This window comes from Leopardus geoffroyi, chromosome C3, assembly GCF_018350155.1.
Source record: "Leopardus geoffroyi isolate Oge1 chromosome C3, O.geoffroyi_Oge1_pat1.0, whole genome shotgun sequence".
Lineage (NCBI taxonomy): Eukaryota > Metazoa > Chordata > Mammalia > Carnivora > Felidae > Leopardus > Leopardus geoffroyi.
The window spans coordinates 137,557,270-137,584,313 of record NC_059338.1 but is presented as its reverse complement, the minus strand read 5'-3'; the positions used below and the strand labels follow the sequence as shown (position 1 = coordinate 137,584,313).

General features: G+C 36.8%; 1 protein-coding gene across 2 annotated transcripts in view; it reads right to left on the bottom strand.

Moving 5' to 3' along the window:
- The window catches only part of PDE7A (phosphodiesterase 7A), a 123,750-nt gene that overhangs the window by 80,887 nt on the left and 15,819 nt on the right, over positions 1–27,044 (bottom strand). The window contains exon 1 of one of the 2 annotated variants that reach the window (XM_045455080.1): positions 23,183–23,318. The exons of the other annotated variant lie outside the window; for it this stretch is intronic. The gene's annotated coding sequence lies outside the window, so the exon portion shown is untranslated. Of the gene's footprint in view, positions 1–23,182; positions 23,319–27,044 lie in introns of those variants that run through there. 2 annotated transcript variants of the gene reach the window in all.

Here is a 27,044-nt window from a genome sequence, read left to right as displayed (position 1 = left end):
AGAGAACACTAAGGCTTCTGTACTTAGCATATATAATTATAATGCTTTGTTTAAAATAGAATGGACAAAGAATTAAAAAGACAAAAATAACTTAATTTGCATTGAACTACATAGTACTTATTCAAAAGAAATGCATTTATACTCAACATTCTACAAATATAAAACTTATCTAACACCAACAAAACTCACTAAAAAATATTTTCTTTATAGAGGTTACCACCAGTGGGGGGGGGGGGGGGGAGGGGAATAGCAAGTTATTGTTTAATGGCTACTAAGTTTCTGTATGGCATGATGAAAAAGTTTGGGAAATGGATAGTGATGATGGTTGAATAACATTGTGAATGTACTTGATGCCACTTAATGGTACAATCAAAAATGGTTAAAATGGTAAATTTCATGTTAGGTGCATTTTAGCACACAAAAAATTACATACAAAAAACTATTTATATCTAATTTTCCTTAAAGTTTGGAATTCTCTTAAGTCTGAAATTCATGCACATAAGTATCCTGTAAAAACTGGACTAAAGGAGCAGAGTTTGGGTTACGTGATCACAGATTTTTTTAATGTTTTTAATGTTTATTCATTTTTGACAGAAAGAGACAGAGTGTGGGGGGGGGGGGGGGAGGGGCAGAGAGAGAAAGGGAGACACAGAATCCCAAGCAGGCTCCAGGCTCTGAGCTGTCAGCACGAACTCACGGATGACCTGAGAGCATGACCTGAGCTGAAGTCGGACACTTAACCAACTGAGCCACCCAGGCACCCCAAGAGTTATGTGATTAAAGATTTAAATCTGAGGTCTACCTTTCCTACCCATGGAGCCTTGGCACAAGTTACATTCTGGAAGTCTCTGTTTCCTCCACCTGAAAAACAGGCAAGTACTTGGACACAAATTGTAGTTAGGATTAAAACGGATAGTTATGGTATGCATAAAGATAATGCAGGAATTTCACACCAAGGTGTTCTAATTAAATTCTGTGACATATGAAGAGTTATTAACTAAATGAAGTTATTAACTCAAATTTACTAACCTTTTAAAATCATCTACCACCCTTTAGCCAGTGCTTGATAATATATTCAGGCATACAAAACTTGATTCAAATTCTTTAAAATGGCTTTTCCCTATGTTTATCAACCCAGCTCTTAACTTAAATTACCAGTTTCTCTAAGTTACAATATGAAACAGTCAGGAATATTAAAAAAAACAAAACAATTTATCATTAAGTAAAAGAAGTTAGACTCTAATGCTCTCTCCTTTTCAACTTTTTGCGGCTGCCACCCAACGGCAATAGTCCATTTGCAGTCACCTCCATGAACAACAGGCTTGCATCTCTCAATATTAAACCAGTCAGGAATTTGCCCAAGCGGTTCAGAGTCTAAATCATAATTTTACTTTTAAGAAATCAGACCTGGCTGGCATACATGGTATTTAATTTCCTTAAGTATCAAATACTTTGCAAACCCCCACATGATACAAGTTAATCCTCTGATAGCCTGTATTGTGTGTATTTTTTGAAAATCTGTATATTATGATGTCCTACATCTTAAAACTTTCCTGACTAGGAAGAGACTGCCAGTCCTAGAGCTAATCAATTCTTGGAGACAGCAAAGGGCCCAGCCAGGAGGATGCCCTTGATATGCAAACTATCCAGAGCCAGACCTCTTTCATCAGATCCTTGTACCCCAAAGTAATCACCCAGAGCCAGGTACTAGGTAACTAGAGACCACTCCAAATGCCCAAGGCCCCAAATTATTCAAATCTGCCAATCCAAAACTGTTCACTATGCCCTGCCTTTCTCTGAGAACCCCCAACAAAGACAGTGGCCTAATGCTCTCCCCTGTGGCCCTGCATGGTGTGCCCTGTCTCCTGTCTCTAGGATCTCTGAGTATAATAAACTCTGTTTTTTCTCCTGAACCTTTCCTGTGTCTCCACTTGTGGCTGCACCTGGCTACTGCAGCAAACAACGCAAAACATACCCACTGATTGAGAAAATACAAATTATTGTGAGTTCGGTAGTTATGTTTAAATAATTTTACTTAATCACAACAGTATCTCCTTATATTTGAAAAGCACTAGTACATACATGAGATTTATATTTTTAAGTTTAGTGTTTTGAGTACATATATATTCATGAGTCCCTTGCCAAAATCCCAGATTCTCCTGGGATTTGCCATTATCATTTGGGAACCACTGGCCAGAGGATAAAACAAGGTGTGTGTGTATGTATAACCTCCTCTCCCCGCCCCCCCCCCCCCCACTTCTGAAAGAGAGATGCCCCATTCAATATACCATCATCTCTCTAAAAAGCTGCTAAGATGGGGGGGGGGTGCAGGTGTTAGGTGATCTAAGAAAAACCGGTATGGGGCACCTGGGTGGCTCAGTTGGTCAAGCGTCCAACTCTTGATCTCAGCTCAGGTCAGGATCTCACAATTTGTGAGATCAAGCCCCACAATGGGCTCTGCACTGACAGCATGGAGCCTGCTAAGGACCCACGCTCTCTGCCCCTCCCCTCCCTCTCAAAAATCAATAATAAAAAAAAGAGAGAAACTGATCTAAGAAAAAACCTATATGATCAATGTTAAAAGGGGGACACACCAAAGAGCACAAAAACATTTAACCCTCTCATCAAATTGCAAACACAGCACTTTATCATACATCTATCCTTTTCTTATAGCATGCTTTATTACCAAGAAGATATAGAAAACCACTTAATATTTGTATTTTATGGCACAAACTTAACTTTTAATATCATTTCCCCCTATACATATTCTAATTCCAACCAATTACTCAAGATTTCCTGAACACAGCCTAGACATTATTGCCACCACACTTGTCCCCAACTCATTTCCTCAATCTAGACTAAATTTCCCCCCTCTCAGGAAAGTTATGTTAGTTTTAACACTTCCAACATGTATTTGTATAAAGACAAAAATAAAATCCAGTCATTTTTGGCTATTAGTATGGCTTATTTCAAGATTTCCTGGGAAAACTTAAAAAAAAAAAAAAAAAACACCTAAAATAGATAATTGGATAGAGTTGAAAGTTTTAATTCTATGGACAATTTGAACCAGTTAGATGTAATCCAGTCAGTTTACAACAGATGAATAAAATATACTTAAAGAGTCTCTTGTTTAGAACCTAGAATATAAGTTCTGGTACCATATATATATATATATATATATATATATATATATATATATATATATATATATAGAATATAGACTGGTACCATACTAACTTTGCCATGAGAGACCATGTTTCAAGAACAGTTGATTTTTAAATAACTTGTTCACTGAAAAGTTTCTAAAGTGTCAAGTAGAAAACAATTTTCAAAATTAGTCAACATTTAATTGGGAGACAGATATCACCCTATACATAAAAATATTTATTTATTGTATTATTACACTTTACAACTTTTTGAGTTTTTTAAATATTTATTTATTTTGGGAAGAACACAAGCAGGGGAGGGGCAGAGAGAGGGGGACAGAGGATCTGAAGCCGGCTCTGATAGGCTGACAGCAGCGAGCTGATATGGGGCTGGACCCATGAACCGTGAGATCATGACCTGAAATCAGACAATCTACCAACTGAGCCACTCAGGTGTCCCTTTTTCTTACATTACTGTTTGAGTGTAAATTGATATAAGCTTTCTTGCAAGTAATCTGGCAACGTGTATCAAGACTTAAAACTAAACCTAACATTTTAACTAGCTATATACCACTTCTAGGAATTAATCTTAAGGAAATTATCATGGATAAGCATGAAGATTTAGCTACAAAGATTTTCATCACAACACTGTTTATAGCAGTGAAAAACTGTAAACTTTCTAAATATCTGACAAGGGATTGATCTGTTGACTGATTATAAAATCAGAAACATGGAATTTTTCAATCATTTGAAGTGAATACTGTAAAACATACATGTTCTAACTGTCTTGAAACTGATTATAATTCTTGGATACTTTTAACTATTTAAAATTTATAGTACTGATAATGCACATATCCAGTATGTTAATACACAGAGATAGAGATCAGATGCGCAGTTGCCAGGGGCTAGGGAAGGGGACAGTGGGGAGTGACTGCTAACAGGTGGTTTTTAGGTGATGCAAGTATTCTGAAATTAGACAGTAGTGAAGGTGTGCAATACTGCACAACCGTGTGAATATAATAAAAACCACACTGTACACTTTAAACGAGTGAATTTTAATGATAATTATTTCTCAAAAAGTACACATATGCAAACATTAAAAAATTTTAACTATTATAAGTTAGATATAAATTATAAATATATTTACACAAATCTTAAAGTAGGCCATCGGTTGGCATCTCTCTGCATATATCTGAATGTTTTATATACATGTTACTAATAAGCCAAGTTTGGGATCTGAATGGACCTTCTTTTTTCATTTAGGCCTGTGCATGATTCCTCATGTAAAACTGTGTTCTACTAAAGCAACTGAACTCCAAAAACAAATGCAAGGCAAAGCTCACATGCATCTGTTAACATATTTCACTAAAACAAAGCAGTTTTATACCAGCAGATCAACATGTAAGAGAACTATTGGGATGGTTTAATTTTAAAAGCTTATTGCAATTCTGGCATACTTTTCTAACTTTCATATTCACGACAAAGAAGATGGATAGAATTTTAGATAATTATGACTGACTCCACCATGAAACAAAAATTGTGGACTTTTTTCTTCAAACTTCTGAATCACTACTTTAAAAGTATTCTGAAACCATAAGGGAAGCTTTAAATACTGATAACATTTTTTAAACAGCTTTCTTGATATAGTTCACAAACCATACAATTCACCCATTTAAATATACAACACAATGGTGTTTAGTATACTTACAGATATGTACAACCATCATCACTGTTAATTTTAGAATATTTCATCATCCCAAAGGAAACCTCATACTCATAAGCAGTTATTCTCCATTCTCCCTTCCCCTAGCCCTTGGCAAACATCAATCTGCTTTTTCCTTATGGAAATACATTTTCTGGGCATTTCATATAAATGGAATAACACACTGTGACCTTTTGCGTCTGGTTCACTTCACTTAACAAAAAAGTTTTCCAGGTACATCCAAGTTATAACAAATATCAGAAATTCATTCCTTTTTATGGTTGAATAACATTCTACTGTATGGATATACCACTTTTGTTTATTTACTCATCATGTGGCAGACATTTAGGTTGTTTCTACTTTTTGGCTATTTGAAAAATGCTGCTATAAATGCTCAAGTTTTTGTGTGGACCTGTTTTCATTTCCCTTAGAAGTGAAATTGCTGTGTCATTTGGTAACTCTATGTTTAGCATTCTGAAGAACTGCCAAACTGTTTTCCAAAGTGGCTGCACCATTTTACATTCCAAACAGCAGTGTATGAGGGTTCTGATTTCTCCACATCCTTGCCAACACTTATTTTTTATTCTGTCTCTCATTGTGGTTTTGATTTGCATTTCTCTGATGGAAATGCTGGAGCATCTTTCCATGCTTATCGGTCATTTATAAATCTTTTTTGGAAAAATACCTATTTAGATCCTTGGCCCATTTTTTAAATTGAGTTGTCTTTTTTTATTACCGAGTTGTAGGACTTCCTTGTATAGTCTAGATGTAAGTCCCTAATTGGATGTATGTTTGCAACTATTTTCTCCCATTTTGTAGGCTAAAACTTTCTTGAGTGTCCTTTGAAACACAAAAGTTTTTAATTAAAAAAAAAACACCTTTTTTTTCTTTTCTTTTGAGAGAGAGAGCACACACACACGTGCAAGTGTGGGACAGGAACAGAGAGAGAGAGAATCCCAAGCAGGTTCCATGCTCAGCATGGAGCCCACACAGGGCTTGATCCCACGACTCTGGCATCATGACCTGAGCTGAAATCAAGAGTTGGACACTCAATCGACTGAGCGACCCGGGTGCCCCAAACGTTTTTAATTTTGATGAATTCTAAGGCATCTATTTTTTTCTTTTGTTGCTCATGCTTTTGGTGTCATAAAAATCCATTGCCCAATTCAAGGTCATAAAAATTTACTCTATGTTTTTTCTTCTAAGAGTTTTATAGTTTTAGTTCTTATAATTAGTTCTTGGATCCATTTTAAGTCCTAAAGATCAATTTCATCTTTTTCTGTGTGGCTATTCAGTTGTTCTAGCACAATTACTGAAAAGGCCATTCTTTCCCCCTTGAATGGGCTTGTCACTCTTGTCAAAAACCAGGTGACCACAGACACATGGATTCCGGACTCTCAATTCTACTCCACTGATCTCTATGTCGCCGAGGTAAGTACTTAAGGACCATAAGTGTCAGTACCATGCTGTCTTGATCACTGGTGCTTTGCAGGAAGTTTTGAAATCAGAAAGTATGAGTCCTCCTGCTTTGTTCTTTAAGATTGTTTTTCATTACTCTGGTCCCTTGCAATTCCATTTAAATTGTCAGGTCAGCCTATCAATTTCTATAGAGAAATCAGTTGGGATTCTGAAAGAGACTGTGTTGCATGTGGAGATCCACTTGAGGAGTACTGACACCTTAACAATATAAGGTCTTTTAATCTATGAACATCAGGTATTTTTCCACTTACTTGGATCTTCAATTTCTTTAAACAATCTTTTGTAGTTTTCAGAGAATAGTTTTGTGCTTCCTTTTGTTAAATTTATTCCTAAGTATTTTATTCCTTTTACTGCTATAGAAATGGAATTGTTTTAAGTTTGTTTTAGGGTTGTTCATCTCAAGTGTACAGAAACATAACTAATTTTTGTATACTGATCTTGTATATTAATAATATATTATTATTAGTTCTAATAATCTTTAGTAGATTCCTTAGCATTTTCTATATAGATCATGTCATCTGTGAGTAGAGTTTTACTTCTTTCTTTCCAATCTGGATGAGTTTCTTTTTTCTTGCCTGAATGATCTGGTTAGAACCTAGAGGTTCTAACCTCTAGGTTGAATATAATGTTGAACAAAAGTAGCATGAGTGGATATCCTTGTCTTGTTCCAGCTCTTATGAGGGAAAGCAACCAGTCTTTTACCATCAAGTATGATGTTAGCTGTGGGTTTTTCATAGATGCCTTTTATCAGGTTGAGGAAATTCACTTCTATTCCTAGGTTTCTGAGTGTTTTGTTAGGAAAGGATGTTGGATTTTGTTAAGTGCTATTTTTGAATATTGAGATGATCATGTGGCTTTTATTGTTCTGTTGCCATGGTGGATTACAATAATTGATTTTTGGATGTTAAGCCAACCTTGCATTCCTGAGATGAATCCCACTTGGTTGTAGTGTATAATTCTTTTTATATGTTGCTATATTCAGTCAGTATATTGTTTAGGATTTTTGTGTCCATATTCATAACAGGTATTGTTCTATAGTCTCCTTGTTTTTTGTTTTTTTTTTTGTTGTTGTTGTTGGGTTTTGGTATCAGAGTAATACTGGTCTCTCAGAATGAGGTGGGAAGAATACTGTAAACACAACTTTTCTCCTGAATAAAGGAAAACCTTACCAATCAAAATAGAAACATGAGGGGCGCCTGGGTGGCGCAGTCGGTTGAGCGTCCGACTTCAGCCAGGTCACGATCTCGCGGTCCGTGAGTTCGAGCCCCGCGTCAGGCTCTGGGCTGATGGCTCAGAGCCTGGAGCCTGTTTCTGATTCTGTGTCTCCCTCTCTCTGCCCCTCCCCCGTTCATACTCTGTCTCTCTCTGTCCCAAAAATAAATAAACGTTGAAAAAAAAAATTAAAAAACAAAAAAAAAACAAAATAGAAACATGAATATTGAGGCTGATGATACAATTGGAAGTGCCATCCCCAATCCATGTGCAGCAGACACTGTTGATTATATAACCAACATCTACCCCACTTCTTCCTTAAAGAAGCAGAGCTTTGTTCAGATGTCTAGGCAGCCCTATGTTTCAGAGTATGTGGCTGCAGCCTCAGACCTGAAGAGTGGACCCTGACTGTTCCAAATCAATCATAGTGGTTCCACCCTGCTTACCAGAGACTGTTTGAAAATGGCAATGTGAAACAATCAGGTGTGATGGAAATCTGCTAGAGAAGCCCCATGGTATGAGTTTTGTGCACTTAAAATGCTACAAAAGTTAAGAGCCAGCCTTTCTCTTTCCCTGGAGGTTGTCACGTCTGAATACATGGAACTGTTAAAGCCACTTTGCAACTATGATAAAAGCTGGTGTGAGGACAACTCCAACATACTGAAGATAGCAAAACAGAAAGAAAGAATATGGGTCAGTGATGCTGCTGCTGAGGTGCTGAATTAACCAAACCTGGAAACACTCAACCTTGAGTCTTCCTGGTAAATCTTCTGTTTAAGCACACTGGAGTTTTAAGTTTTTTGCTACCTGCAACTAAAAATATTCTAGCTGATAAAACCAGTTGTGTGCAGGAGGCTGCTCTCATTCGCTCAGAAGAGCCAACTCTGCACCTCTCTTCCTAACAACTCATTCAGTAACACTGCACTGGTAGCTTTGAATCAACCACAGTAATAGTAAGCATACTACAAGAAATCAGCAAGCACCACAAATCAAATCTATTTCTCCTTCACAGACCCAAAGGAATCTTGTCGTTGTGGAAATATATTCCAGGATATTTCATACAAATGGAATCATACACCATGTGATCTTTTGTGTCTGGCTTATTCAGTTAGCATATTTTCTAGGTTCATCCAAGTCGTAGGCAATAAGCATTTTACAAGAACACCACTGGATACAAGACTCTCTCAAATTTTTTTCTTCATGAAACCAACCTTTTTATTCCCATAGTAAAAGTAATATAAAAATTTTTACCAATAAACACTGCATAAATTTGGGTTTCTAATAAGACTTTATTTAGAAAAAAGTCTCTAGCATCTGAAATATTGCTATAAAATATTTCATAATATGAAAAATTACTATGTAAATTAAAAAACTGACTATAAAACATTATGCACAGTAAGAGGCAGGGAAAAAGAATATATTTAAACAGACAGATACTAGAATTGTTGAGCTCAACACCAATATATTCACATTGTTAGCCCTGGGTGGTAGGATTACAGAGGATTTTTATATTTTTGCCTGATTTCCCCCCCCAAATTTTCCTTCATAAACATGTATAAACTCAGTCATAAAGAAAAAAATATAATTCATGCTTTTAAGAGGAAGAAGTTCAATATTTTTTGTTCATGAGCAAATGAAGCCACACTATTTTTTCTTCCACTTGTGTCTGGGAAGAGTCTATATAAACCTTGCTGTATATAAACCTACTGGAAGGTAGCTCCAGTTTTTAAATTGGGTGATTCTGGCTACCATCTAGGGTATTAAGTTATGAGCCTATTCTCTGACTACTTCAAGAAGATGTTGTAGTCATAAACTGAATTATAATATGCATTATAAGAGTGCTAAATTCTTCACACATAATCACTTTGAAAATAAAATCTGAGCCAAGGTCTCTCCTATTTTGAAATATACATGAGATCTGATTTGCATTGACTCTTTTCCTAAAGATAATGAAGGAGCATTGACCATGTGTCACAAGATTTGTTTTCTAAGTCTAGAGGTAAATCTTATTAGCCATATGAACTCTGGGAAGCAGAAATCTCTCTGAATCTAAACCTTCTTATCTATTAAATGGGGCAAAGACCTACCCCTTTTCTCTTCATAGGATGAGGTAAAGTAAATGAAACGTCAAGTGAAAGATAGTATTATATGTCACCACTTCATTACATACACATCTTAAGTCTTGTAACAACTGTACTTTGTACCACTTTGATACAAAAGACAGCCTTATAATAGCAATGTATGATGCCAGGTTTCCCTGGTAACAAGCTAACTTCCTCAATGTTTTAAAGATGTTTGTGTGCAGTGTGTAAAATCTCTTTTCTTTGCTGCTTTACTGTTTCTAACCTGCCTCTAAAAAACTAGGATGATGTAAACAAAAGTACTGCTACCACAACATGATACTGGATGGGGACAGAAAGCCCTAGATCATTTTTTAGTAAGACATATTGTTGCAAAGGTCCTAAACAAAATATTAGCAAGTAGAATCCTGAAGAGAATCATATATCTTAACCAAGTAAGAATTATCCCAAGAACATAAGGGTAAGTTAATATTAGCATATCTCTAAGAAAATATACTAAAGTAGATCAAAGGGAAAACATTTTAAGCATCAATAGATGCAAAAAAATGTATTTAAATAATATAACCATTCCCAAATAATATTAATGAAGAAAAAAATAGGCAAAATTATCATGATTTGAAACCGATGCATTGTCTACAGGTGATTATGAAATAAGGTACTGAAAAACTATGGAACAATAATATGGAAAAATATGGAATAAGAAAACTCCGTATACAGCTAATCATACACTTAACATAAAAAATCAATAGTTTGCCTATATCTAATTAGTTAGAAAACATAATGAGAGAAAGGATTCTATTTATAATTCCAATGGAATAAAAGTAAACCTTGGAATAAACAACAAATGATAAAGGCCTTTATAAAGAAAATGTTAATCTCTACTGAAGGATCTCAAAGAAGACTGGAATAAGGAGATTCAATATTAGTAGTAATGAGGATGAGGAGAAGGAGAAAGGCAAAGAGGAGAGCAGTTTCATCAGTCAGGCGCCCAACAGGAAAATGATGGCACAGAGGGCTAGCAACAGCAGGGAGCTGTTACCACCATTTACTATGAGACCTGAGGTGAGGGCTCTCAGCATGGGAGAGGGGACCCAGCCCAACGGAAGGTGTGGCCTTAGGTAGACAAACACAACCCTATAGGGTAAGAGGCTTATACCTTTTTTCCTCCTACCCACCCATCTCCTACTAGACCTTCTACTGACCAAATGCAACAAGAAGCCAGGAGGCTAGAGAGCCTGGAAAATGCATTCCACAGAGGTCAGACTGCTGGGGCACAGAGCAAGATGGAGAAAGTGAAGATCATATTTGAAGAGGCAAAAAGAATATCCAGCACAACCGCTAGTTGCTTAGCTGTTTACTCTGGATTAATTCTAATAAGGTCAATTTGCCCAAACTACAAATTCAAACAATCCCAGTAAAAATACCAATAGGATATTTTATAGGTAGTGAGAGGGCAGAGGGGAGTTTGTGACTGTCATTAAGTTCTTCTAGAATAATAAACATATATGCAAAACCAAGTAGGGAATAAAAAACATTAAAACAGGCTATTAAGCTATAATAATTAAAAGCTTAATCCTAGCACATGAACAGACTGATCAATGAAACAAAATTAGAATCCAGAAACAGACCAAGTAAGATGCAAAATTTTCACATATGATAGAGGTGGCATTTTAAATAGACAGGGTGGCTCAATCGGTTAAGTGTCGGACTTTGGCTCAGGACATGCTCTCACAGTTAGTGAGTTTGAGCCCCACGTGGGACTCTGCTGACAGCTCAGAGCCTGGAGCTGGCGTCGGTTTCTGTGTCTCCCTCTCTCTCTCTGCACTCCCCAACTCGTGGGCATGCGAGCACTCTCTCTGTGTCTCTTTCTCAAAAATGAATAAAAGTTTTTTAAAAATTAAAAAAAAATTTTTTAATCTGCTATTCTAAAAATAAATAAATAAACAAGGAAAACATACATTATTTAATTAATGATTTAGGAGAAACTGGATGGTGAATGGAGGAAAAGACACTAGATCTCTGCCTTATTCCTTACATTACAATAAATTCCAGATGGAGTAAAGATCAAAACATGAGGAATTAACTGTGGAAATAGAATTATGAGAAAAATGTAAAAGACTGTAGGAGAATACAAGAAAGAATATATTTATTACCTTGAAACACAGAAGATAATACACTATGACATAGAATCAAAAGCCTTATAAGGGGAAAATGAGACATTTCACTACATAAATACAAAACTGCTACATAAAAATTTACCATAAAAAGTTAGAAGAGATCAGATAAAATAATACTATAACATGTCTTTATTTTCCTAATATTGGAGTATCACTCTTGTAATACAATAAGAAGGTAACTGGAAGGTACATGTTTAAATATAAATGCCACTAAAATTAAAATATGAGTTATATTTAAAGAGAAGCAAAACAAACCTAATGAGACATTTTTATTTTAACCTATCACACTGGCAAAGATTACAGAGACTGATAATACCTCTGCACCAGTGAGAGGACAACAGGTAATCTGTGCTATTCAAACTCTCCCCGCCCAGCTCAGGAACTAAACAGGTTACAGTGAATTTTCAAATGAGCCCCTCATTATCTGGATTGTCCCCACTCTGAATATCCAAATCTCAGGAAGTAAAGAGATTTAAATAACATCACATCTCTCACTGTACAAACTCTCACACTACACATTCTCACTGCGCTAATTCAAGAAAAGGTTTGGACAAGGAATACACTGTGAAAGTGTATACAGAGTTTTGTAGTGAGATTGTAAATTCATGTAATCCTTTTAGGGATATCAAAATTGTAAACACACATAGTTTTTGACCCAAGTCCTTCCCCTTCTAGACATGTATGCCATGGACACACTCACATGGGAATGTAAAGCTATATGTACAGGATATTATCTAAAGCACTGTCCGTAAGAGAGAGAGAGAGAGAGACAGAGACAGAGAGACAGAGACAGAGGCAGACACACACACACACACACACACACACACACACACACACACACACACACAAATACCGTGAGCCTAAACATTCTGATTGGCAGAGACATGATTAAATTAAATATAGTACATCCATTCTACGGAATTCATGAATTCCTAGTTTTCTAAACATAATTGATCCTGAGGTGAATTCTCTTAAACTAAGGGCCAAAATGTAATTGTAAATATTAAAAATAATTGATTTTCAAGATTTTGACTTGAAAAATGAAAAAAATAAAAGTTTTAAGTTATCTTACATTTGACAAGATTTAAGTTATAATTTCAACTATGCACACATTCCTTAGACTAAAAAAAACAAGGGTTGACTTTATTTTTTAGTGTAATCTTTTCAACAAAATTATATAACACAGCATACCACATCTTTCATGTTTTTCTCTTTAGAGAGGATCACAAAGATCTTGTTTTCAGAAATACTGAATGGCTTCATCCATTTTTCCTAGGAGCCTTCTCTAATCATTTGCATCAAAAGTCACTGTAATCAAATCAGGCTCCCTTAAAAGCATCTAGTATGTCATCCTTGAGAATTTTCTTTTTCAACTGTTAGTCTGTATCTTGGAGTTAAGATCACATCCATGAACATCATAAAACCTACCTACTTTGCAAGACATGCAATTTCAGTTTGCAAGTGATTTTATTATTTTTGAGCAATAAAACTGACAACAAAGGATCAGGAGCAACATTTGAGTAGGAATTTTAAAAGGTGTGCTTTCATTATTAAAAATTATTTTCCTAATAACAATCTAGTAATGTATATATTAATCAGTCATTTAAAAAGGATGACATTATACTAGTACAAAAATATCCAAGATTTATGTATTTACAGAAAACATATGATTCCATTTGCTTAACAAGATTTTCATATGTATACATATAATATATATAACACATATCACAATTCCTATATGTGAACAAATTTTCAGGAAAACCATTCAAGAAACTATTAACATTGCTTATCTCTCGGGAATTCAAAAGGAGAGTTTTCTTTTAATTACATTTTATACCCTTCTGAATTATTTAGCTTTCCCATAAGGAGGTATAGTAACTTTTACAATGATGATGATGATGCTACATATAACTAGGTTTTCAATTAAATACATAGTAATAATAATCTGCGATTCCAGCTGCCAGTAATTTAAATTAAACCCTAACATCTAAAAGGCATTCAATTTAGAAATCTCAAATACTAATAAAAGAAATTTCAAAAAACATTCTTATGCAATACTCAATTATCTTAATAGTTTTTTCCCCAAATTATTTCAGACAGAACTTGTTCCATTATCCTTTAGAGATAAACAGGAATGATAATGATGTATCAAAGTATACTGCTTAGTATAACAATGAATCAAAAAAATTCACAGATATGTATGTTTCAGATTCTACATTGCAACTAACTTTTACAAAACTACCACTTCTTGAGTTCTGGCATCATATCAAAGAAAAATATCCACAATTATAATTAAAGGCTACTGTTATACACCTCATTTTTCCAACCACATCTGAGTGGGGCCAGATTTTCTTCACATACTTCTGCCAAATCAATTTATTTCAATAACTTTAATGCAGAAGCCTATACGAGAATCCAGTGGTCTTCTATTAAACCAGACACTGATGAGATTTGAAAGGTGTAAAATCAATGCCATTCTTGTATCTTTTTTACTTTGAAATACATATGTAGTTTTTTTCATTAAAAAACACTTATGTTAACATGTAACTGGTATTGTCATTTTTAAATAAGTAGAATTTGACTTTTTTCTCAGTTTTCTCTTCTTTCTTTTTGAGAGAGCATGTGTGCACAAACGGTAGGGGAAGAGAGAGAAGGAGAAAAGAATATGAAGCAGGCTCCAAGCTCAGCACAGAGCCCAATGTGGGGCTCAATCACATAACCCTGGGATTATGACTTGAGCTGAAAACAAGAGCCAGACATTAAACCCAGTGAGCCACCCAGGCATCCCTCAATTTTATTTTCTAATACAAAAAAATATCAATACATAAAGCCCATTTAAGCAAAAACTCTCTGGAGTCTTCAATAACTTTTCCGAATGGAAAGGAGTTCCGACACCCAAAATTTTGAGATCCTACAGACCAAAAGGCAAACAGTGCGAACAATTTGTTTACAATAAGGATGAACGCCCTATAACATGTGGGGGTGGGGAGAATGAAATGTTATAGATACTAAATTTGTTTTTAGATAGAATTCAAGTATTTTGTAAGAAATGAGAAAAATTGTATTTAAAGTTTTCATATTAACCTACATATTTATTTACATTTCCAGTGTCTGCCTTTCTTCCTATGGATCTGAGTTACCATCTGGTATAATTTCCTTCTTTTAGTATTTCTTATAAGGCAGGTCTGCTTGTTACAAATTCTCAGTCTTTGCATATGAATGTATTTATTTCACCTTTATTTTTCAAAGATAGTTTTGCTAAATATAGAATTATTCATAGACTTTTATTTCTCTTTCAGCACTTTGGATACGTCATCCCATTCTAGCCTCCAGTGTTTCTGATGAGAAGGCAGTAATTAATCACACTGACGCTCCACTGTATGTAGCCAGTTATTATTCTCTTGCTGATTTCAAGATTTTATCTTTGTCTCTTAACAGATTGGCTAGCCTGTTTCTAGGCACAGGTCTCTTTGTATTTATCCTACCAAAGTTCAGTGAACTTCTGGATGTAGTAAGTTTTTCATCAAATTTGGAAAATTTTCCAAAAGGCTATTTTCTATCTCTCTCTGCATTTGGGGCTCCCATTACAGATGTGTTCTATGCTTGATGTGTTCCATAGATCTCTAAGACTTTCTTCCTTTTTCTTCATTTTTCCGCCTTTCATATTGAGTCATATTTATTAGTCGGCCTTTAAATTTGCTGATTCTTTTTATTGGCACCTCAAAACTATTGCTGAATCCCTCTAGTGAATTTTTCATTTCAGGCATTGCATTCTTCAAGTCTAGAATTTCCATTTGATTTTTTAACTTTTTAGTTTGGAATAATTTAGATTTATTTACAGAAAAGTTGCAAAGACAGTACAGTGAGTTCCTATGCTTCACCCAGCTTGCCCTAATGTTAATATCTTACATAAGCATGGTACAATGTGTCAAAAGTAAGAAATTAACATTGGTTCAAAACTGCAGACTTTATTCAGATTTCATCAGTTTTTCCACTAATTTTTCCTTTTTCTGTTCCAGAATCCAATGCAGGATACCACATGGCATTCAGTCATCACATCTCCTTGGTTTCCTCTGATCTGTAATAATTTCTCAGTTTTTCCTTGTTTTTCATAACCTTGACAGATTAAGAGTACTGATCAGGTGCTCCTATAGAATGATCCAGAGTTGTACTTTGTCTGTTTCTTCTCATGATCAGACTCAGGCTATAAGTCTTGAGAAAGACTACTACAGAGGTGAAGTACCCTCTCATGACATCATATCAAGAGTGGCTTTTGTTTTGTCTTGTTTTGGTTTGGTTATTGTTTTAATTAGTTCTATACCCTTATGGAGAACCTGCGTTTGTTGACTTACTGTTGTTGTAATTCCCTTTATTTAAACATGGTTCCCTTTAGTTCTTGTAACAAATTTATAATTGTTGAAGTCTTTATTAAATCCAAATGTGGGGACATTCAGAGACAATTCTTTTCTCCTGCTTTTTTTCCTGTGCAGGACTCACACATCACTGGTTCCTTACATGGCCTGTAATTTTGTTGCTGCTGTTAAACCTAGAGATTTTATAAAATACAGCAACTCAGGATTATATTTTTCCCACTTAAAGGTACTGTTGCTGTTTTGTTTACTTCTTTCATTTTGTTTAGTATCATGCCTCGGGTAATAAATATGCAAAATCTGTCTCCCTGTGGTATGAAGTCAATGATATCTCTGTTCACTTTTATTTTAAATATATTGTTTTTATTTTTAGGCCTAGCTTCCTAGAGGTTACCCCTTTGCATCACTTAGGGGTCAATTTGTGATGAGACAGAGTTTATTTCAAATACCTCAAGCCACTAAGGCTCCTCCCCTTGCCAATGGGTATGTGTGTGGGTAAGACAAACTCATTTGTAGTTCAGTCTTTTTTCAAGTTTGCCCCAGGTTTACCTTTCCATTAGAGCCCTTTCAAGTCTCCTAGGTGCATGAATGCAAGCAACTTCAGGGTCAGTCAAAAGTATGTGAATACCTTGGGCCTTCCCAGGTCTTTCCTGTGCTTATGTGCAGCCTCAACCAGGAATGTTTGCCTCAGATAGTACTGCAAGCCCCTGCCATGCAAGCGGAGCCATTGGCCCTCCCTCACACTTCTGAAAATTCTCATCACACACAATGCCACTGGCATCACTGGCCACTTTAAAGAGCTGACCCTCCCTTCAAATTGAGGTCTTTATGCCTTGCTTCTTGCTGGCAGAAACTCCAAGCCAATCAAGCTGGGTCAGAGTGGGGTGGAGAGCAGTCCCAAGCTAGAAAGCCACAGGTTCCCATTTCTCTTACTTGAAGTTCAACAGTGTAACACTTTTGAAAGTTTTAGACAATTGGCCTCTGGTCAATCTCCAAAGTACTGAAATGATTGCTTTAGAAAAGTAATGTAGAAATAAAAATTCTATTCAAATATTCATATTGTTTGAACCAGTAATCCCAGTTATACAACACCATCCAAAAGAACTCCCCCCTGCCCCCGCCAAAATATGAAAAAAGCTGTGTACAGCATGTTCCTAACAATGTCAGTTCTCTTTTTGTGCCTCCCTTACAGCTAGATGGAGCCCTGTGACTAAGTTCTCACCAATGCCATGAGAGTGGAAGAGATACCACAACTTCCTCCTCATCAACTCCAGAGTAAACAGCCCTGAACTTCTGGTCTTTCTCCTTCCCAAAGGCCTAAGTTTGCGTTGGTAGCAACTCACAGACAACCATGACAAATGGATTCCTGTATTACTTCATGGAATAGAATCACTTCACCAGCCTGTACCTATTTCCAGGCTATTATATCACAACAAAATAAAATGTTATATTACTAAGTGACATTACAAATGCATGCTTTTAAAAGAAATACATTCCAAAAGGCTATAAAATTAAATATACTGACTCATCACAGCTACCTTAAAATATGTATGTAAACACAGTAAATACATAAAAATAACAATGTCATGGTGGGATTATAATTATTCTTTTTCAAACTTCCAAAAGTACTGTTTAAATTACTTTGATAATTTCAAAGGTTGAAACTGTTTAATTAAACTGGTTAATTAAATATTTTGAAATCCAAATTTAAGGAACCTTTATCCTATCCACTTTCATACTGGCCTAAAATGGATCCTCTGGCCAATGTTCAAATCCATAGGGCCTGGTCTGTAATCCAGCCATTGTGTTCTTTCTTTAATAAACGAAAAACTACCTATTCATATGCCTCAAGGGCACTACTAGCTAGGAAACTTAGCTAAATAAGACTGACTTCATATAACTCAATAAACTTTTTCTACTTAAAGAAAAACTTTTTGCTTCATCTTTTATATTTGTATTTCTTAAGAGAAAACAAAGTTTCCATGTAAGGGGATATACTGGAAACTGACCCAACAAAAAGCTTTATGCCTTTTCTCACCCAACAGCTTCCCTCAACCTAAAAATATATCTGAAGAAGGATGAAAGTGACTTCACTATGAAAAGCATAGCTTTTAAGATTAAAGTCCCTCCCCCCACCCCAAAAAACACAAGAAATTGAAACAGCCCAGCTCAAAGAAAGCAAAATAGAGCTGCTAAAAACTTTGCTGTCCTCTCATATTTGAAACTATACAGTATCTCCAAAAATGCAGCTAATTTATACAGTATCTTGAGATTTCCAAGCTTCCTAATAATTAAAGGTATGAACAAGGGAAATGTACCGAACTATACAAACTATAACTACACATATGTCTAATTATTTAAAAAGAGATGGCCCTGGGGCGCCTGGGTGGCGCAGTCGGTTAAGCGTCCGACTTCAGCCAGGTCACGATCTCGCGGTCCGTGAGTTCGAGCCCCGCGTCAGGCTCTGGGCTGATGGCTCAGAGCCTGGAGCCTGTTTCCCATTCTGTGTCTCCCTCTCTCTCTGCCCCTCCCCCATTCATGCTCTGTCTCTCTCTGTCCCAAAAATAAATAAAAAAACGTTGAAAAAAAAAAAAAAAAAAAAAAAAAAAAAAAAGAGATGGCCCTGACTCCCTCTAACAAGATGTACCACAAAACATTACTTCTAGAGCTACACTGTTCAATGAATCACTAGCCACTTGTAGCTACAGAGTACTTGAAATAGTGCTTGTCAGAATCAAGATGTGCTCTCCAAAAATATATAAAAATATATCAACATATTTTAACACTGATTACATGTTATTATTTTGGATATAGTTGCTTAAGTTTCTTAAAACTTTCTCATGTTTCATTTTATCGTTTAAAATATGGCTCCAGGAGAACTTTAATTTACATATGTGGCCACACTATATTTCTATCGGATATCCCTGGTGTTACACCTGAGCAAACCAGCCCAGTTTCTAACAAGCAAAATTTTACAACCAGTTTCTTTTGGTTTAGTACTCTCTAGTTCTATACTTTTATCCTAAAAACAAAAAGGGTATGTTGACCTAGGATTATGTACCACACAGTATTGAAGATAAGGGCTGCTTATAGTCGTCTGGTTATTCAACAACAGGGGTCTAACCTGTTATCACAACCAAGGCCCCAGGAGAAATCCAGAGACTTTTATAAAGTTCTTAACAGGCTGGAAACCAGTCCCTCACTCTGACAATGTCATTTATCAGCTTTATATTAGGGGATATGAATACCAATACCACTTCAAGAGGCTCTCCACAAATCCTCTAGTCATCAGAGAGTTAAAAATGACCACCTTGAGATGGTATAAGAGGATTTAAGACAGAATGGACTAGCTTGCATAACAGGGTGTGAGGCCGCACTGTGGGAAGGCAGAGAGAGGAGGGAGTGTGAGTAAAGCAGAAAGCTGGACTCACTAGCACTGGGTCACAGACAGGACCTCATAAAGGTCTAACATACCCTTTACATCTGCTGAGTATCTACTTTGTGTGAAGCACTGGGTTTAACACAGCTAAATCAACAATGTGCACTCTTAAGGAGATCACAGTCTAATCAAACTGAAGTCAGGACAGGTCAGCGTACAAGGCCAGCTGTTCTGACAGTTAATCCTGGGCTTCAACCTTAAGGATTGAAATCAGAGTTGGCTAATAAAGTCAAATTGCTAGACAAAAAGCTGCAGCAAAGTAGACTCAGGAGACAAGGAAGGTTATGGTTAAATGGGTCTCATGGTGAAAATGGACTCTAAGAACCCTTTGAAATTTTACATATGGGGATGTGTGTGTGTGTGTGTGTGTAAAAGAACTCACAGCAATCGACAGATGCTCTGAGGTAGTGGTCTCCAAACTTGTAATGCGTTTATTTATGAATTATACACATTTACTTTTATGTACTCTATGCGACATGAATAAAATTAGGATAGAAAATAAGGTTAGAAATAAATATAAATAAAAGTCCTAAGTCTTATTTCTATATCTTCAATAGTTTTTCTTTCATGGCCCACCACATGAATCCTACTCTAAAGAAACGTAAAAAACACCACTGATGGGGAAATTAGTGTGGAAACCTTGACAGTTATTAAAACTACCCCTCAACTAGAAATGAGCTGGGGCCAACCACAAAAATTCTGGGTCACTTCCAGGAAGTTTTTCTCTGAAAATGGAGAATTTTCACTATGAAACAAAGGAAAAATGAAAAGGTTGGTTGCACATATCATGTAATATATATTTTGCTTTTATCTTCCAATTGTCCTTTTTTATGTTAATATTTTAAACCATTAAAAAACCTTTTAAATATTAGACAGAAATTATCTTTAAAAATTGAGATTTTAGAAAAGCTATGTAAAATGGGTCTTATGTTCCATTTTTCTTATTAATACAAAATTTGAGGTAGTATCACTAATTTTTTTTTAATTTTTTTAATGTTTGTTTTTGAGAGAGAGAGAGAGAGAGAGGGACAGAGTGTGAGCGGGGGAGGGGCAGAGAAAGAGGGGGACACAGAATCCGAAACAGGCTCCAGGCTTTGGGCTGTCAGCACCTAGCCCAATGTGGGGCTCGAACTCACCAACTGTGAGATCATGACCTGAGCTGAAATCGGACACCCAACCGACTGAGCCACCCAGATGCCCCAGTATCACTAAATTTAAAATATTTACTTGAGGGAGAGATTGTGTGCTGATAGTTTTTAACAGTGAGCATGCTTCAGTAGTACATCCAGAAGATTTCAAGTCATTAATTTTCAATATACTTTTCTAAGCATAAAATTTCTTCCTCCAATTTCACATTCTCAGCTCTAGAAAAATAGGCAATGGATATAGACAAGTCACAGAAGATAGGTATCAGGTAATTAATAAACATCTAATACAAGTTTAATATCAACAAAAATCCAAGAAATGGAAACTAAAAAGATCAGCAACTTATGAAAAGGCACTCATATGCTGCTCATGGAAATATAAACTGGTATCACTTTATCACTTCTTTCTGGAAAGAAATTTGACAGTATGCTCTGATCTAGTAATTACATCAGGAAATTGTTTCAAAATTTAGAGAAAGACTTGTATATGAAAATGACATTACAATATTTTACATCGGTACAGAAAACGATTGGATGAAAATGTTCTAAAATGTTAACTATTTATCACTGGGTGATAGGATTACAGACAGTGTTTACTTTCCTCTTTCTTCTTTGTATTTTTTATATATTTCATTTTTTAAATAATAAGCACATATTAACTTCAATCCAAAGAAGAAATTCAAGTTTCTTCTTAGAATTCCTTTTAACAAATATCACCTAGTTCTTCTTAAAGAAACAAATACGAAGTGTCTGCTATTTCCATTCAAAATGGAGAGGGCTCCTATTCTAATTTTTTATTTTTACCTCGCCCTCACCAAAAAGCATTCAGCAGCCTAATCCAGTACAGCAGACAGGAGCTCTAGTCAAAGACAGATCTAAGTTCAAACCCCAGAAACACCATTTACAGTTGTGTTACTTTGGGCAACTTTTCTAAACCTCAGTGAATTTTTAAATAAGATTACATAAATTTAGAGATTAAGATAGCTCCATACCACAGCGGCAGCCCAGAAAGAGTATAACGATGAAGGTGGAATTTTAAGGGGAGGGTGTAGGTGGGACTATAAACTGAAATTACAGGAATACAATTTGAGATTCATCCCAAAGAGAGATATGGTGACATACGATCAGACATGGTAGCATGAGACTAAAAGAGTAAATTTTTCTTCATTCTTCTGTATTGAACACTTCCTGTATGTTGCATGCTAGGGACATGGCACTGAGCTGGGTAAACAAGATCCCTGCTTCCTGACCACACAGTCTGTGGTGGCAGGGTGGGGAGTGAGGTGGGGAGTGGGGTGGGGAGTGAGGTGGGGAGTGGGGTGGGGAGTGAGGTGGGGAGTGGGGTGGGGAGTGGGGTGGGGAGTGAGGTGGGGAGTGGGGTGGGGAGTGGGGTGGGGAGTGAGGTGGGGAGTGGGGTGGGGAGTGGGGTGGGGAGTGGGGTGGGGAGTGGGGTGGGGAGTGGGGTGGGGAGTGAGGTGGGGAGTGAGGTGGGGAGTGGGGTGGGGAGTGGGGTGGGGAGTGGGGTGGGGAGTGGGGTGGGGAGTGGGGTGGGGAGTGGGGTGGGGAGTGGGGTGGGGAGTGAGGTGGGGAGTGAGGTGGGGAGTGGGGTGGGGAGTGGGGTGGGGAGTGAGGTGGGGAGTGGGGTGGGGAGTGGGGTGGGGAGTGAGGTGGGGAGTGGGGTGGGGAGTGGGGTGGGGAGTGGGGTGGGGAGTGGGGTGGGGAGTGAGGTGGGGAGTGGGGTGGGGAGTGGGGTGGGGAGTGGGGTGGGGAGTGGGGTGGGGAGTGGGGTGGGGAGTGAGGTGGGGAGTGAGGTGGGGAGTGAGGTGGGGAGTGGGGTGGGGAGTGAGGTGGGGAGTGAGGTGGGGAGTGAGGTGGGGGTGGAAGCCAGGCAGAGGCAGACAAATGAATTGAGTTAGTGTTGTATGCCATAAATAAAACAAGGTAAAAGGACAGACGGGGGAGGGGTGCTGTCAGGGAAGATTCCTCTGCAGAGTGGACTGCGACTTGAAGGACAAGGAGCCATGGCAAGATCTTGAGTCTCAGAGAAGAGCAAGAGCAAAGTCAAAGATGGGCACAAACCTGGCACGTTCACAGGAAGAAGACCACTGTGAAAGAAGAGGGGGCTGAAAAGTTGGCAGGTACCAGATTATATGGGGCCATAACATGAGAAGGAGTTTGGATTTTATTTTCACTGTGAAAAGAACCCACTGATGTTTCGGCAGTGGCATGCGGTGACTGCATTTAAAAAATTACTTCAACAGATCTGTGGAGAAAGAATTCTAGTGACACGACGCTATCACAGCAGGCCAAACATGCCTTGGGCTGGGCAGGACTGACAGCACTAGTGGTGGTGGAATCAAGCAGAATCACCACAGAGGCTGTTTTCAGCTCCATCTCTCAAACCAAGCACAAAGGTCTTTATAAAACCCACCTTGGTTCTCCCAGTTCATCTGTGCCGCTACTCATCTTCGTATACGGTCCTGATGAGGACACATCAGTACTGCAATTACAGATTTACATAGCTCCTTTTCCTACTGGACCCAGCTCCAAGAACCAAGGCAGGAAACCGTTTTATTCACCTGTGACACACCTAGCAGAGTACCTGGCGTATAAAAAGTGCTCAGTAAGTGTCTGCTGATGGAAAGAATGAACAAATACATTTAAAATAACCAAAGCCATTTGTATTCATTTCCTAGGGCTGCTGAAGTAACAAGCTTTGTGGCTTAAAACAACAGAAATATATTTTCTCTCAGTTCTGGAGGCTCCAAGTCCAAAATCAATGTTGGCAGGGCAGGGCCATGCTCCCTCTGAAGGCTTCAGGGGAGGATCCTCCTGTGCCTCTTAGGAGTTTCTGGTGTTCCCTGGCAATCCTTCACATTCCTGGCTTGTAACCTGCATCATTCCAAACTCTGCTCCATCTTCAGGCGGCCTCCTTTCTTGTGTGCATCCTCTCCTCTCAAAAAGACATCTGTCACTGGATTTAGGGCCTGCCCTAATTCCATATGACCTCATTTTTATTATATCTGCAAAGATCCTTATTCCAAATAAGGTCACATCCTAAGGCTCCAAGTAGACATGAATTTTTGGTGGACACTATTCAACCCACTACACCATTCAACACCATGGATTGCCTTTTAAAGTGGTAATCTTCTCATCCTAAAAATGCACAAGCAAAAACTGAGTAGCCAAAATCAGGATGTTCGACAGAAGAGATCTGCCTTTGTGAGTCCCTTTAAACCTTTCTGCTTTCAGTTTACTCATCTATATAGTGAGGAAACTGATTTCTATAGTCTCTTCTAACATTAATATTCTATGATTCTGGGCCATAAGTTTTCTTGATGACTTTTCACATTTTATAAATGTTATGCTAATGTAGAGACCCTCAAATACTTGAATAAATTATAACAGAAAGCTTACCTTCTCAGTTTTGAAACAGGCAAAATACTTTTTTGTAAACTATCTGCCGCCAAAGTTACTTACTTTCCCCATTAAAAATGCACTGTATTCCTCCATACATCAAACCATTACACTTCCATTTTAATAAACCACTTTGAATACTTACTATGTGCCAGTGAACAACCTACTTCTGACCCATCTATTTATACTTATTAAATTATTAGCTAACTAGACCTTTCTTCATTATTTCTATATAATAGGTCATTTAATGGTAAGTTTTTTAAAAAAATAGCTTTACTGATTTCCCTTATTATGAAAGTGATATTATTTTTGTTTAAAAAAATTCACAAGTACAAAGATATTAAAATTAGAAGTCCCAGTCCCAAAGATAACCACTGTAAATATTTTGCTGACCAACCTATCAGACTTGTATGTATGAATACATGAGCAAAATATCCTTCATGTTTTTATTTACAAAAATCAGATGTTATGTAGAAAGTTACATAAACAGGTTAATACAAATACTACTCTGCAGCTAGCATTTTCTGCAAACTGCTATGTATATTTTTCCAAAACGAATATGGATATAAGGCATCATTTTACTGGGTAGAGTTTCATGCTGAATTAAAACAACATATTCTAACCAACCGCCAGACTGGTAAGCACTGAAATAATCTAAATATCCATCATTCTAATGTTGCAAATTGTTACCAAAATAACCTATGTATATATGTTTTAGCAAATTTTTGCAACTGTCCCTTCAGACAAATTCCAGAACTGCAGAAAGGGTAGCATTCACACTTAAAATTTTGATTTGTAAAGACCTACTACCCTACCCAAAAGCTGAATCAAATAATGCTCCCAGCTCCATATATAAGAATACCCATTTTCTCATACCGTGCTAACACTGGGTTTTATCAGTCTTTGCCAGGATGAAAATATGTTTCCCCCGCCAAAAATATTTTTCTTTCTTGCTTTTTCTTTTCTTTCTTTTCTTTTCTCCCATTCATTCATTCATTCGTTCGGCACTTCCTTTATTACTAGAAAAGCTAAATATGTTTTCCTACATTTGTATTTCTTCCTGGAGCTGTGAGTCTTCTGCCAATTTTCTAATGAGTAGTCTTTTTTTTCCCCCCTATAGATCTTATTTCTATTGCCCTGTTCAAAGAATACCTCAGGTATAAGGCAAAGATGTTTCCTCTCATCATTCCTTTTCAATATTACACTGGAAATCCTAGCTAATGTAATAAGACCAAAAAAGGAAACACGGTATAGATTGGAAAAGATGACATAAAACTATCTTTGTTCACACATGACATAACTGTCTATGTAGAAAATCTGAAAAAATGGAGTGGGGGGTGGGGGGAAGTCTCCTAGAACTAATGAGCAATTATAGCAATGTTAAAGAGCAATAAATGACATTTGAAAATTGAAAACACAATACCATTTACACTAGCACTCCCAAAAATGAAATACTTAGGTATAAAACTAACAAGATATGTACAAGATCTATATGAGGAAAATGACAAAACTCAGATGAATAAAATCAAAGAAGAACTAAATAAATGGAGAGATATTTAATGCTCATTAATGAGAAGACTCAATATTGTCAAAGTCTTCCCAACTCGATCTGTAATTTCAATGCAATCCCAGTCAAAATCCCAGTAAGCTATTTTGTGGATATCAACACACTAATTCTAAAGTTTACATAAAAAGGCAAAAAGATCCAGAGTAGCCAAGATAATATCGAAGAGGAAAAACAAAATTGGGAGGACACTACTGGACTTCCAGACTTACTATAAAACTACAGTAATTAAGACAGTGTGGTATTAGTGAAAGAACAAATAGATCAATGAAACAGAATAGAGAAGAACCAAAAACAGACCCACAGAAATATAGCTAACTGATCTTTGACAACAGAACAAAGATAGTCTGAAGCAAAGATGGTCTCTTCAACCAATGATCCTGGAACAACTGGACATCCACATGAAAAAATGAGTCTAAATACAGACCTTACACCCTTCACAAAAATTAACTCAAAATGGATCGCACACCTAAATATAAAATATAAAACTATAAGACTCCTATAAGAAAATGTAAAAAAAAAAAAAAAAAAAAGCTGGACTTAAATAAAATTTAAAACTTCTGCTCTACAAAAAACAATTATTAGAATGAGAAGACAAACCACAGAATGGGAAAAAATATTTGCAAAAGACACATCTGGTAAAGGATTGTTATCCAAAATATACAAAGGACTCTCTTTTTCAATGTTTATTTATTTTGAGAGAGAGAGCACAAGTGAACACATAAGCAGGGGGCAGTGGGCAGAGAGAGAGAGGGAGAGAGAGAATCTCAAGCAGGCTCCTCACTCGATGGGGGCTGGATCTCACAAACCACCGGTGAGATCATGACGTGAGTCCAAATCAAGAGTTGGTTGCTTAACTGACTGAACCATCCAGGCACTCCTAAAAAGAATTCTTAAAACTCAATAATATAAAAACAACTCACTTAAAAAATGGGCCAAAGACCTTAACAGACACCTCACCAAAGAAGATATACAAATGGCAAATAAACATAGAAAGATGCTCTACATGATATGTCATCAGGAAAATATGAATTAAAACAATGAGATACCACTATACACCTATTAGAATGGCTAATCCAAAACACCAACACCACCAAATGTTGGGTGAGGTTGTGGAGTAGCAGGAATTGTCATTCATGCTGGTGGGAACGCAAAATGGTACAGCCACTTTGGAAAGTAGTTTGGTGGTTTCTTATGAAACTAAACATGCTTTACCTATATGACCCCACAATCACATTCCTTTTGTATCTACCAAAAGGAGTTGAAAACTTATGTCCACAAAAAAATCTGCAGAGTAAGTCTGTAGCAGTTT